At 39.2% G+C, this 12,137-nt stretch overlaps 1 long non-coding RNA gene across 1 annotated transcript in view; it reads left to right on the top strand.

Annotated features, from left to right (window-relative positions):
• Positions 1-2,008: 2,008 nt before the first annotated feature.
• LOC112660109 (uncharacterized) overlaps positions 2,009-12,137 on the top strand; it is a 37,513-nt gene continuing 27,384 nt past the window's right edge. Inside the window, exon 1 of the long non-coding RNA XR_003136722.3 lies at positions 2,009-2,266. This is a non-coding gene — a long non-coding RNA (uncharacterized LOC112660109). The remainder of the gene's footprint in view (positions 2,267-12,137) is intronic.

Raw genomic sequence — 12,137 nt, 5'->3', positions numbered from 1 at the left:
ACCACTTGTGCTCCCCAGTTCCAAAAGTCCATAATTGGTCATTAAGAAGACAAAGGCGGAAAAGCCATCAGCAAATCATACTTGCCAGTTTCGTTGTGGATAACTGAGTTTGTCTTATAGAATCAACTACTCTTCGGTGCTAGTAACATCTGAATCTACTGCATTTGTTTTTGCTCTCTTGGGTTGTTTTACCCTCTCTGGTCCTATGAGAATCTGTTTTCTTTGTATCATCTTTGCTCTTTATTTCATGAGTCAGCAAAGACAGGATGAGACTGTTTTGGAGTGAAGAGTGACTGTGGCCACCTAGGACCCAGACAGCAGCATGTGGTCACGGGTCAGTGTCTTCTTCACCATCTCCTACCTCCATCCTGAGGTGGTGCTGGAGGATCAGCAGCTGGTCCACTGCAGCCTATTGCCCTAGGGGATCTGCACCAGTTTCCCACTGCAAGGTCCGGCATGTGGACCTCCTCCACCTGGATCCCAGCTGCACAGCAGATATCTAGTGGACCTTGCTGATGTACTTCTCCGGGTTGCGGAACTGTTCCTTCTTACTCACTAGTCATTGGAGATGTCACCGCACGACATGCACCACCCTCCTCAATCTCCACATTCTGGAACAGCTGGCAAACCCAGCTTCCAGCCCAAGCCTTGTGCACCCCCATCTTCATGTGCCTGCACCATTGGCTCACTCCTGAGCATATTTTTTTGTTTCCTTTCCCTTTTCTCCAGTGGGCCTTCAGGCCCTAGCCAGAAGAGTCACTTGTGCACTTTTTCTGCACCCCCAGCTACTTCCACTGAAACTGAAAGTGCCAATTCCCCCACTGTCCCCCCCCCATCCTCTGCAGCCCCCACTGTAACACCAAGTCCTCTTTCTGTCACACGTAGGCTCTTAGAAGGCTTCAAAGACCACAAACACTCAAATGAGAGCAAGCAGAAGCCATTTATTCAGAGCTTGATTTGGCAGGGAAGTCAGCCACTGCCATACCTAAGAAAAGACTCAAAGAGCAGGCAAGTAGTGGGAAGATTCTATTGTGGAAAACAAGGAAGGCTGTGGGTAGGCCTTGATTAGAGGCTGTTCACCTGTGGAAAGAAGGCAAACATTCTATGTGATTTGTTGGGGAGTATATTTGGCTTTCTCTAGTTGGTTCTGAGTTAGAAGCACTGGCACAAGCAGGGCAAATATTAGGGGAGCTTGCATTTATTGATCAAATCTTGACTATTTGGGTCTGGTCAGTGCAGACGTTGTGGGTCAGTATTCTATTTTTGTATGTGGTACGGCCACAGTCCTTCTGTATATTGTCTCCCACTAGTCATCCCTTATGCTTCCTTTGGCCACTTTTCAAGTAAAAGCTGTCATTGGGAGTTTTCTTTTTTCTTTCTTTCTTTCTTTTTTTTTTTTTTCATTGGGAGTTTTCAATAGGGACTAACCTTCCAGGGTACTAGGTTTAGCATTTTTCCCAAGAGAAAAAGCTCTAAGTGCTAGGCCTCTGGTACATACAATCTATGCCCAGAGCTGTGTCTTTTAGGCCTTCAGAAGAAGGGTAGCTGAGCTCTTTGCTTTTTAAAATTGTGAAACCCACCTCTCTTAGTTCTATTGCAGTGCAGCCAGTGGTTACAGGAAACCAAATATTGTCTGTATATTCATCATGTGCTCATGAATAGTAACTAAAAAACTGATTATACACCACATGCAAGGGTCTCCATGACACAGTGGATGAGATAGGGTGTGGTGGATATTCTGTGGCCTCAAACTTGGTATTAATCCAGTTTCTGTATTCATGTAGCCTCCAAATCCATTTTTATTATAGCCTTTTTTCTGTGTTTGAATTATCACCATGGTGTAGGGAAATATGTAACGCTCTGTTACCCAGAGCCTTGGAGCATCTTGCAAAATTCTTCATCATTGAGGGATGATGTTTTGTCTTCATCTTTACTTTCTCCCTGCATCTGGTTAGCAGCAATGGGACAGTCAATTGGTGATTCACTGGATGCTATTTAGTTTGTTCTGTCAGCTGTTTATTAATCTGTAACTTCCTGTTAAGATGCAGGGTGTGCTTTTTAAAGAACCCTTACACAGCATGAATTTTATTTTGGGACTGGCTGTGCTAATATATAAAGAGGATCTGTGAAAGTTACTTAGTCCTGTAAACCATTTTCTCTTAGCAAAATTTGTGGGCACATACCATGTGCAGGAATAAATGAGATAGACTCAGCTTCCAGAAGTTTACCACTGATTCCAAGGAGACAAGAAGTGTAATAAAGTGTGGTAAGTACCACCATAGATGTACAAGATATGGCGTGATGCAAAGGAGGAATTGGAAAGTTCCAGGGGAACAGAGGAGGGAGAAGGTTTTTGTAGAAGAAACTAGAAGACAATCTAGAAAAGATTTCCAACAAAGATGTCACATTTTGGTGACAATATAGAGGGGCAGACTGGACAAGGAAGAACTTGAAATTAGGGAAATTATTCAAAGGTTATTTAGGAGGCTGTTGCAATGATTTAGGCAAGAGATAGCGAAGGCCTAATTGAAGATTGAGAGAGAGGATGCAGAAAAGATTTGAGGGAATTTTTACAATGAACTGATACGGGGGGAGATGAGGAAAAAGTTGAGCAAAAGTTTTTGGTTCTGAGCACTTGGTAATTAACATTGCCTTTAAACAGATTGTAAAAGAAGGAGAAGCAGGTGATTTGGGTGAGGGCTGTGGAAACAATGGGTTCATTTTTGGACTGTTCCCATTCAGTGCGACATGGGGACATCATTCGTTCATTGGAAATCCAAGTTTGAAGTTTGAGAAAGAGGTCTGGGCTGGAAAAACAGACATGACTGGCATCTAACAATTTGGAAGCATGTTTCTATTAAAAACCAATGGTGTTTTCTGTAGATGGCATTGGACAACTGACTAGTACTTTCAAAGTATAGAGTTTATTTGAAGATAGTTTTTTATAGAAATGTAAGTAAATTCTAGATTATGGTTTTTTTCTTTAATGGTGTCAGCTTTTATGTTGGAAATCGGGCCTACCAGGGCAGAGGAAGTGGGCCATACAGACTGAATACAATCTGCAAATTGAACTTGGGGGTTTTAACATTGACATTAAAAGTGTTACTTGCCCTTTTGGTATTAGAGATTTAATGAAAACTGTATAAACTGGTGGAAACCATGATAAGCTATGGGAAATCATATAGTTGCATTTAATCTTGGAATGCTGTACAGTGTTCTTTACCAACAGTATTTCACTAGTTCTGGGAATTTGGAAATTGGAAAAGCCTGTCATGTTTTACTAGACAAAGTGGGATCTTCAGGAATCCTTTTTTATTAAATTGTCTTTGGATCCAGGAATCTAACCTAACCCTAAACTGAACTCCAACCCTAAACTGTAGCCTTAACCATACCTCTATCCCCAACCCTAACCCCAAGTGTAATACTAACTCTAGCAGAAATCTACATCTGTACACCTAGACTTACACTTCATTCTCAGCTGAGCCTTCACCTGAACACTAACCATCCACTTAACAGTAACCCCAACTCTGAACCTAAATATAGCACTGATTCTATTTCTTGTCATTAACTCTAACTGTAACCTAGAACTGGCTCTTTTAGGGGTAAGCCTATGGGGAAAAGTGTTCTTCAGATCTCTGGTAATTAGATAATCAAAACTGAGACATGAATTTCAGACCAAATGAGTAATTTATAGGCAGACCATCAGCAGACCATCTTTAACAACATATCATGATTAGGTAACCTGAGCTTTCTGATAAAGATATCCAAAGGTCTGGCTATTGTTCCTGGATGTCTACAGGATATACTTGTTTCTGTTCTCTGATTTCAGAATGTGTATTTTACCTAAGGGTTGCTGTGAAAATTCAGTGAATATCTCTGAAAGGCAAGATCCAAATTAAGAGTACGTTTCATAGACTTTACAAAGTCTTCCAGGGCTCCCCAAAGTGTCAGACTATCCTCTTCCAGAAGGCTTACAGAAATCTGGGGGTCTTTCATTTATATCTAAATCCCAATGTGACTCATAGCCAGACCTTACCAGCTGTAACTCATCTCTATTAGACTAGCAGTCTTTAGGACAATGTTCAGTGTTACAGTCTGGGATTATAGAAGTAATATGAGATACTGTATTGCATTCAGAAACTTAGCAATCAAGCTGAGGAGAAATGATTAACATATGCAAACAGTGAGAGCATATGATGAAGCAGAAGGTATTAGTGGTACAGACCTGGGTACTGAATTGTTTCAAAGTGTGGACAATCCTTTTTCTTATCTTATGACACTTAACATCTTACCAAAACTATGTAACACATATCCAGTCCTTCTTAGGATCCTGGGACGTTGATAGACAGCAGATATTAGTATAACCATTCATATTTCCAAATGTAGAAATAGGCTCTGGGGAGTTAATTATGTCCCCTCAACTCTCCCAGCAGAAGCAGCAAAGCAAGAGTTTTTAACACAAGTTGGCCAATGTCAAATCCACTGGGAAGGAAGGCAACTTGCTCCAATCCAATAGGAAGCTCTTTCAATTTCATGAGACTTGAACTGGGCCTTGGAGGATGGAGTAAAATTTGAAGAGATGAAGGGAAACATTAATATTTTGAGTGGGGTGAATGCTATAAGGAGAAGGCAAGAAGCCAAGTATGGGATAGTGAACAGAGAGGGGAGTGGATGAGGTTAAGATTGGTTGCATAAAACGGTGCTTTGAGAGCCGGTCAAAGGAGTTTATATGATGTGTGGGGTTTCACTAAGAAGTCAATCAGCTGGACAGTGGCATAAAGAACGATCCATCTGCTACTGTGCAGGTGTACGAGGAGGATTAGAACAAGGAGGTCCCAGAGGCAGGAAGGCCATTTAGATGACTTTGGGGTTGGTTACAAAGAAGGGCCTGGGATAGGGGAGCAAACATTAGTATTAAATGAAAATAAATGGGTTAAAAAGATACCATTCAAAAGGATTGACTTAGTAGTGTGATTGAGCATGGGAGATGGAGAAAGTGAAAAAATCGAAGAATTCCAAATTTCACATTACTAGTTTTGTGGCCTCAGGCAAGTCATAAGATATGTTGGGGTGCCTCATCTGGAGACAGTGTGATGGCAGAATGTGACAGCGACCCTCATCTCACATGGGACTAAAACTCACTAGGTACATAGAAATATTGGATTAATCAGCTGTTTTAATGATGAAGGGCAATTTTTAAATATCTAGAAAGATATTCTCAATAACATTACTTAAAATAATGAAAAATTGAGAAATATCTAAATGTCCTACAATGAAGGAAGATGTAAATAAATTATGACCATTATGGAGAAATTAAAATTATGTTTGAACAACCTGGGGGCATAACTTTCAAAATATAAAGGTAGGTAGAGAAAACAGGACACAATACTATCTGAACATCATTAAAAATAAATATATGGGGACACCTGGGTGCCTCAGTGGTTGAGGATCTGCCTTTGGCTCAGGGCGTGATCCCAGGGACCAGGAATTGAGTCCCGCATCGGGCTCCCTGCAGTGAGCCTGCTTCTCCCTCTGCTTATGTCTCTGCCTCTCTCTCTGTGTGTCTCTCATGATTAAATAAATAAAATCTTAAAATATATATATATATGAATAGAAAAGAAGATTGGAAAAAACATTAAGAGTGGTCATCTCTGGCTGATGGTAATGTGGCCAATTTGTATCATCACTTTTGTACTTTGTACTTTTCTGGAATTTCCAAATTTTGTACAATGAGGCTTTTTTCTTTTAAATAAGAAAAAATATATTTAGGAAAATAAAAAAAATGAGATCAGCTACTACTGTTTAAAATCTTTAGATGTGTCCCTTCTAACTGTTTAAAAATAAAATATAAAATAGGTACACCCTTCTCTATCTGACTTGGTAAGTATCAGTGGAAGAGAATAATGTTGAAGAAGTGGTAGAGATGGAGAAGTGACCTTCAGAGGAAACGGGGAATAGAGCTGAACAAGATTTTGCAGTGCTGCAAAAATAGAGCAGTTTTTCCTTCCTTTACTGAAGGAAAATCAGAATACTTCTCTGTAAGGTAGTTTGATCTTAGGAAAATGCTTGCAGCTCTGATAAATACAAAAGCAACTCCAGAAGTAGATAAGAACGCAGTTACGTCATAATTGCAAACAGTGCTTCATTGTACAAGGTGTTCCATCAGGTTTGCTACCCTCAAGAAGACCTTTACCAGGATTCCTCTTGGTTCTCCATGAGGACTGCAGAATGTTTCCATGGACTGTGCATTTGAACAGAAGTGGAAATTGACTATCCAGTTGTCTTATGAAACATTTATGCATTGGGAATTTTTAATAAGCAATTGTATAACTAAATAAAATATTTCTAGGAAATAAGACCACAAATGGGCCCTGGAGGAACATAATTGAAAACTAGTTGAATAATTCTTAGAATCTTGATATTGATACTGATCCATGATATTTCCTGGCTTTGTGCTTAGTAAACAGATAATATGATGTGACAGGGCTACTTCCTTGAAGCTATACGAAGTGTTAAAATAGTCTTTGACTCAGTTTTCTAATAACTATGTTATTTCACATGACCTTGTACTATCCCTTAAATAAAAATCCATGGAATTATCTTTAGTAGGCAGATAAGTTTCTGCCAGTTGGAACCTTCCTTTTGGTTTATCTTGGAATTTACTTCACATTTACCAATGTGTTGTTTTAAATATATGCTAGTTCAGGGAGCTCTCCTCAAATATTATTTCTCTTCCCTACAATTTTCGTTGGCCTTGCTCTGTTTATCATCACTACCTGTTCTGGATGTCACTCTGACATCCAGAGTGACACTAAAGCACACTAGGGTCTGCCAGGGAGAGGTTTAGGTCCCTAAGCCCCAATAAAGAGCAAATCTGAAAAGGGTCAGGGTACAGCTTCTGTTTGGTTTTTCCTTAGAATTAGCTTGTTACTACACTTCAGGTAGACTCAGCTATGCTAATTTTCTTGGCTCACATGTGTAAAAATGGCATAAAAAAAATAAACGAACCTAGCCAACGGTGCAAGAACTTAGCCACTACCTCTTGCCATCTCCCAGTGTTTGTGATTCTTGGCTGTATTTTATGCTGCTATAAGTGGACAAAACACTTCATACAGAGATGGAGGGTTTTTCCTAGTCGTATGATATTTGTCTATACAAGTAGTCAAGATACATACTGTAAGATTGTTTGCTTATGATATCACCGTAGATGATGCCAGAAACATTAGGAAAACAAAAATTTGCACATCAATACTAATTTTTAAAAAGTTGTATCTCATTAGTGTATTTGCACCTTTAAAAATAAGAGGAAGGTAAACGCTACTGGAAAGGAAGGAGAGAGGATGGTAATGGACTGGGAACTTTATGGCCTTACTCACAAAAATGAAAAAATCAGGCCTCAGATGGCTTTTCTATTGCTGTTCTCTCAGCTATATTTTTACTTGAATGACTGTCAAAATACACTACAAGTTATCACACCATCCATAATCAGTGTGACATCTGGGGCCCTGTGAGAGGCCAGTGTTTCTCTAACATTAGCTGACCAGTGCGCTTCCTGTACGTGCTCTGGCTTGGTCATCAGAGCCAAAGAGTCTGATTACCCTAGGCTTGTTTTAGAATCACTCTCTCTCTGCTAATGCAAGTGTCTCCTGCTGCACTTACCTCATTGCCACCCTGAAAAAGCCTACTCTTTCGACAAATACATACAAGCAAAGAGCTAGTGAGGCAGCTCCATCAACTTGAAGAGACTTTTAAATCATTTTGTAATCGACCATTCCTAATTTGCTCGACACATGTACATTTTACACCTTTTCCTTGACAAATCAGCTAAGATCATGTGGTGGGGTTCGTTATGGCCTGAAGGATAGAAGAGATGAGTGAGGTAGAGAATATTTTTGCTATTTTACAAAGAGAAGGATTGGGATTTTCACTCCGTTGTGGAGTCCAGGGAATAAACAAAGTCACTCACACCAGGCAGCTTCACTGAACACATTTTATATTTTAAGTTTCTGACACAGCCTCAAAGCAAAGAGAACCTTTCCAAGGACCTAACGAGATGCAAGCCTGGTGAGTCACTGACGAGCGTGTAAACTTTCATGTGAAGCAAAACACTAGTAAGACTATATTTTAGGAGGAAATGTTGGGTCTTTAAAAAAATTCTGTCCTTTCTGTAACCATGACTATGTAAAAATAAGAATTCTTACATGGTGATGGGTGAGGTGATTTGAGGTATTTTCTGGGCTGCTTTGTGTTATGTTTTCCTTTGGAGGGAGGAGGGTCAGAAAAATACTCTTGGTTTTACCATTTAAATCTACTCTATAAAGTCAAATTGCCAGTGGCTGGGTATTTGAGGCTCTGGGCAGGTTGATGACTTGTGAATCATGCTTTTCTTTTAGTATATTTTGAAATATTGATTTATTGGATATATAGAGTTTTCATGAACATAAACTGAAGGATGATTTTTTTTTTTTTTATTGGTGTTCAATTTACTAACATACAGAATAACACCCAGTGCCCGACACCCATTCACTCCCACCCCCCGCCCTCCTCCCCTTCTACCACCCCTAGTTCGTTTCCCAGAGTTAGCAGTCTTTATGTTCTGTCTCCCTTTCTGATATTTCCCACACATTTCTTCTCCCTTCCCTTATTTTCCCTTTCACTATTATTTATATTCCCCAAATGAATGAGAACATATACTGAAGGATGATTTTATTGGAAAACTCAAGTATATCTTGATTTTAGAAAATCTAGTTCCATTTTTTTAAAAACCTTGCTTTTTGTCCTTTATTTAATAATATCTTTAGTGGGATCCCTGGGTGGTGCAGCGGTTTGGCGCCTGCCTTTGGCCCAGGGCGCGATCCTGGAGAACCGGGATTGAATCCCCCGTCGGGCTCCCGGTGCATGGAGCCTGCTTCTCCCTCTGCCTGTGTCTCTGCCTTATTCTCTCTCTCTCTCTGTGACTATCACAAATAAATAAAAAATTAAAAAAAATTAAAAAAAATAATATCTTTAGTGTGGAAGATGTGAAACCATAACTAAAAGCATTGAATTGATGGCAAAGAAGGTATAAATAAAACTGTGAACGGCAAAAATATTAGAATAAGATATCATGTATTTCCACAGAAAAGCTGGACATTTAAACTTCAAAAAACAGAGGCAGAAAAGACAACTTTTTACTTCCCACTTATCCATAGGAATTGCCTTTATTACTGTAACCAGACCCACTAAGCTGCCCTTTATACCGACCTTTGCCCTCATGAAGCAAGTGGGGAAATAACCACATGAGAAATCATTGCAGTTTATTAAATGTCAAAGAGAAACTTGTTAACCAGACGTATCAGATAACCAATTGCCACGCAGAGCACTTGCTAACCCAGGAAGTGTCTGTCTTCTCTTTAAGGATAACACAGAGTGCATAGTTTACAAATAATTATGAACAAAAGATTAGAAAGCATGTGTATCATGTTATGCTATATGTTCCTAAAAAGACTAAGTATTTCCATTAGTGTCATTCATAAGAGTGATTAAGTATCAGCGTGTTAGAAAACTGTAAGCGCAGAGAATTTCAGCCTCATTCCATGATGTCAGATACATGGGCAAGATATAAGCACAGGAGTGAGGTTTCAAGGACAAGCACCAGGGGAGGAGAGTCCTGGGTATGTTTGCTGTACTTTTTGTGGATATGAACTGAAAAGACCAGTTTCTCAGGAAGAACTCCTGTAGTTATGAGATGGGATTTTTTCCCCCCACTTCCCTGAGATGAGGGAAGGACTGGATGTTTCTCCGTCTCATTTTGGGATGTTCCTTGTTTTTGAAAAGGGGGAAATTAAATTGCCTACAACCTTTTTCCATTAATGGCATCTCCATCCTTCCCAAAATTTCAGGGTCACTCTTGATTTTGCTTTTTCTCTCACACCATACATTCAACTCTTCAGGAAGTTTAGTCAGCTCTGCCTTCAGAAATATCCAGAATCTGACGCCTTGGTTCAAGCTGCCATAGTTTCCCACCTGGATGATTGCAGTAGGTGTGCCCTCTGCTTCATCATATGTCCCCTCCCTGGAAATTTTCAACACAACAGCCAGAATGACCATTTTAAAGCATAAGTCAGAGCACATTACTCTCAACAAACCCTTCCAATGGTTCCTTGTTTCACTTGTAATGAAAACTGGTCCTGCCAATGGATGGCTTCCAAGTCCCTTCTATCTTCTCTCCTCTCCACCATCATCTCTTACATGACTTTTTCCTGAGGTGTTTCCTTATAGTTCTACAAACACATCGGACACATTCCTACCTCAAGGTTTTCATGCTGGCTGCTTTATCTGCTGGAACATGTTTCTTCAGATACTGACATATTTCTCTCCCTCATCTACTTCAAGTCTTTGTTTAAATAACACCTCAATGATACCCTGACCACCCTATTTAAAATCACAATCTCTGGTCTCTATCACCACTCTGGCTGGTTCTATTTCCTAACCAGCTCTGTTTTCAGTAGCAGTTATTACATTCTAAGATATGCTTTATATACTATTACGTTCATTGTCTGTCTCCCCTAACTGGAGCATAAGACTAACAAGGGCAAGGCTTTGACTGTTTGTCTAAGTATCTCAGCCCTTGCACAGAATATTGTATAAACTGAATGTTAATCATCTATGCTTCTCCCTAATTGGGGGATCTTTAAAAAGTTATGTTGTGGGCTGCCTGGGTGGCTTAGTTGGTTAAATACCCAACTCTTGATTTTGGCCCAGATCATGATCTCAGGGTCATGAGATTGGACACACATGAGGGCTTAAGATTCTCTCTGTCTGTCTGCTCCTCCCACACCCATGTATGTGCTCTCTTTCTCTCTAAAAAAAAGATTTATGTTGTACATTTCTTCATTTTTAGGAAGCACCCTTTCTATGTCATTCCAGGAAGTTTTTGCAGAAAAGATAACCCTCCCCATTATTTTATAGCTTTCAGTCTTAAGTATCTTTTCTTTTACCTAACTAAAGTTTAACTAAAGTTTTCATCCCTTCTGGTCTCCCTGGGAGACAGGGAGACATTAGGAATATACAGATTTATTGGGCCATACTTTCTCCACCATCTCTTTCTTGGTGTTGTGTTCTGGATCTTTTAACCCAACTCATAGTTTCTGTATTTTTTGGACCTTGAGAGAGGTTTTAAAGCAGGGAAAAGAAGTCAGTTGCAGGAGACCCATATCATTGTTCCCTCTTTCTGCAACAGAGAGGTCTGAAGGAAGAGGAAAACCACTATTTGATGAGAGAAGAGGTTCCTAGAGAGTGTGATAAGTGCTGATGATCCTTGTGATAGTCACAAATCTCAAGACGATATTCTTTGGTAATGGAAGACAGAAGGAGGAAGAGTTTATTCAGGGATGGTTTGTAGCTTGAAATGAAATGTTATTAACTCTTTTTTTAGAGCCTATAATGGAATTTGTGTAAAGGGACTTGTATGGTGCTTTTTGCACATCTGGCACTCATTACATGGTAGCTGTTTTTATTTTATTTAATTTTTACTGACTTCATGAGGTGGATGTTATTATTCCTTTTTTGACAGGAAGAATAAAAGCCAACATTTATTGAGTTCTTGCTATGTATCAGACACTATTTTAAGTACATTATATGGATTAATTTATTAATCCTCACATCTACCCTATGAAGTAAGTATAATTACTATCATTGGGATCATTTAATAAGTGAAGAAGCTGAATATCAGAGATTAAATGGCCTACCCAATGATAGCCAGCTAACAGCAAAGATTCAAAGTGGGGCCCTTGGTGCCACTTCACCTATGTGTATTAATTTATAAAACAGAGATAGTCTCTAAATAATAAATAATATTAAAATAAAAATAAGATGATAATTTAAAAATAACTATCATTTATTAAATGCCTGCTCCCCTGCCCTGGTCTCACTGTAGGCCTCTAGTACTTATTTCACAGAGTTATTACAAGTATAAATGACATGACAAGTGCTTGCACATTGAGAAGGTGAATAGATGCTGTCTGGTTCCCACCCAGGGATAACCATGATTAATATTTTTACACAGAAACTTCTAGACATTTTTTCTATGCCTATTTACAAATAAATACATAAATAATATGGATTATATTGTATGTTCTACCTTTTTACTATCCAAA

This window comes from Canis lupus, chromosome 16, assembly GCF_003254725.2.
Source record: "Canis lupus dingo isolate Sandy chromosome 16, ASM325472v2, whole genome shotgun sequence".
In the NCBI taxonomy this organism is placed as follows: Eukaryota; Metazoa; Chordata; class Mammalia; order Carnivora; family Canidae; genus Canis; species Canis lupus.
The sequence above is the reverse complement of the archived record's forward strand: the minus strand, read 5'-3'. Positions and strand labels throughout refer to the sequence as shown.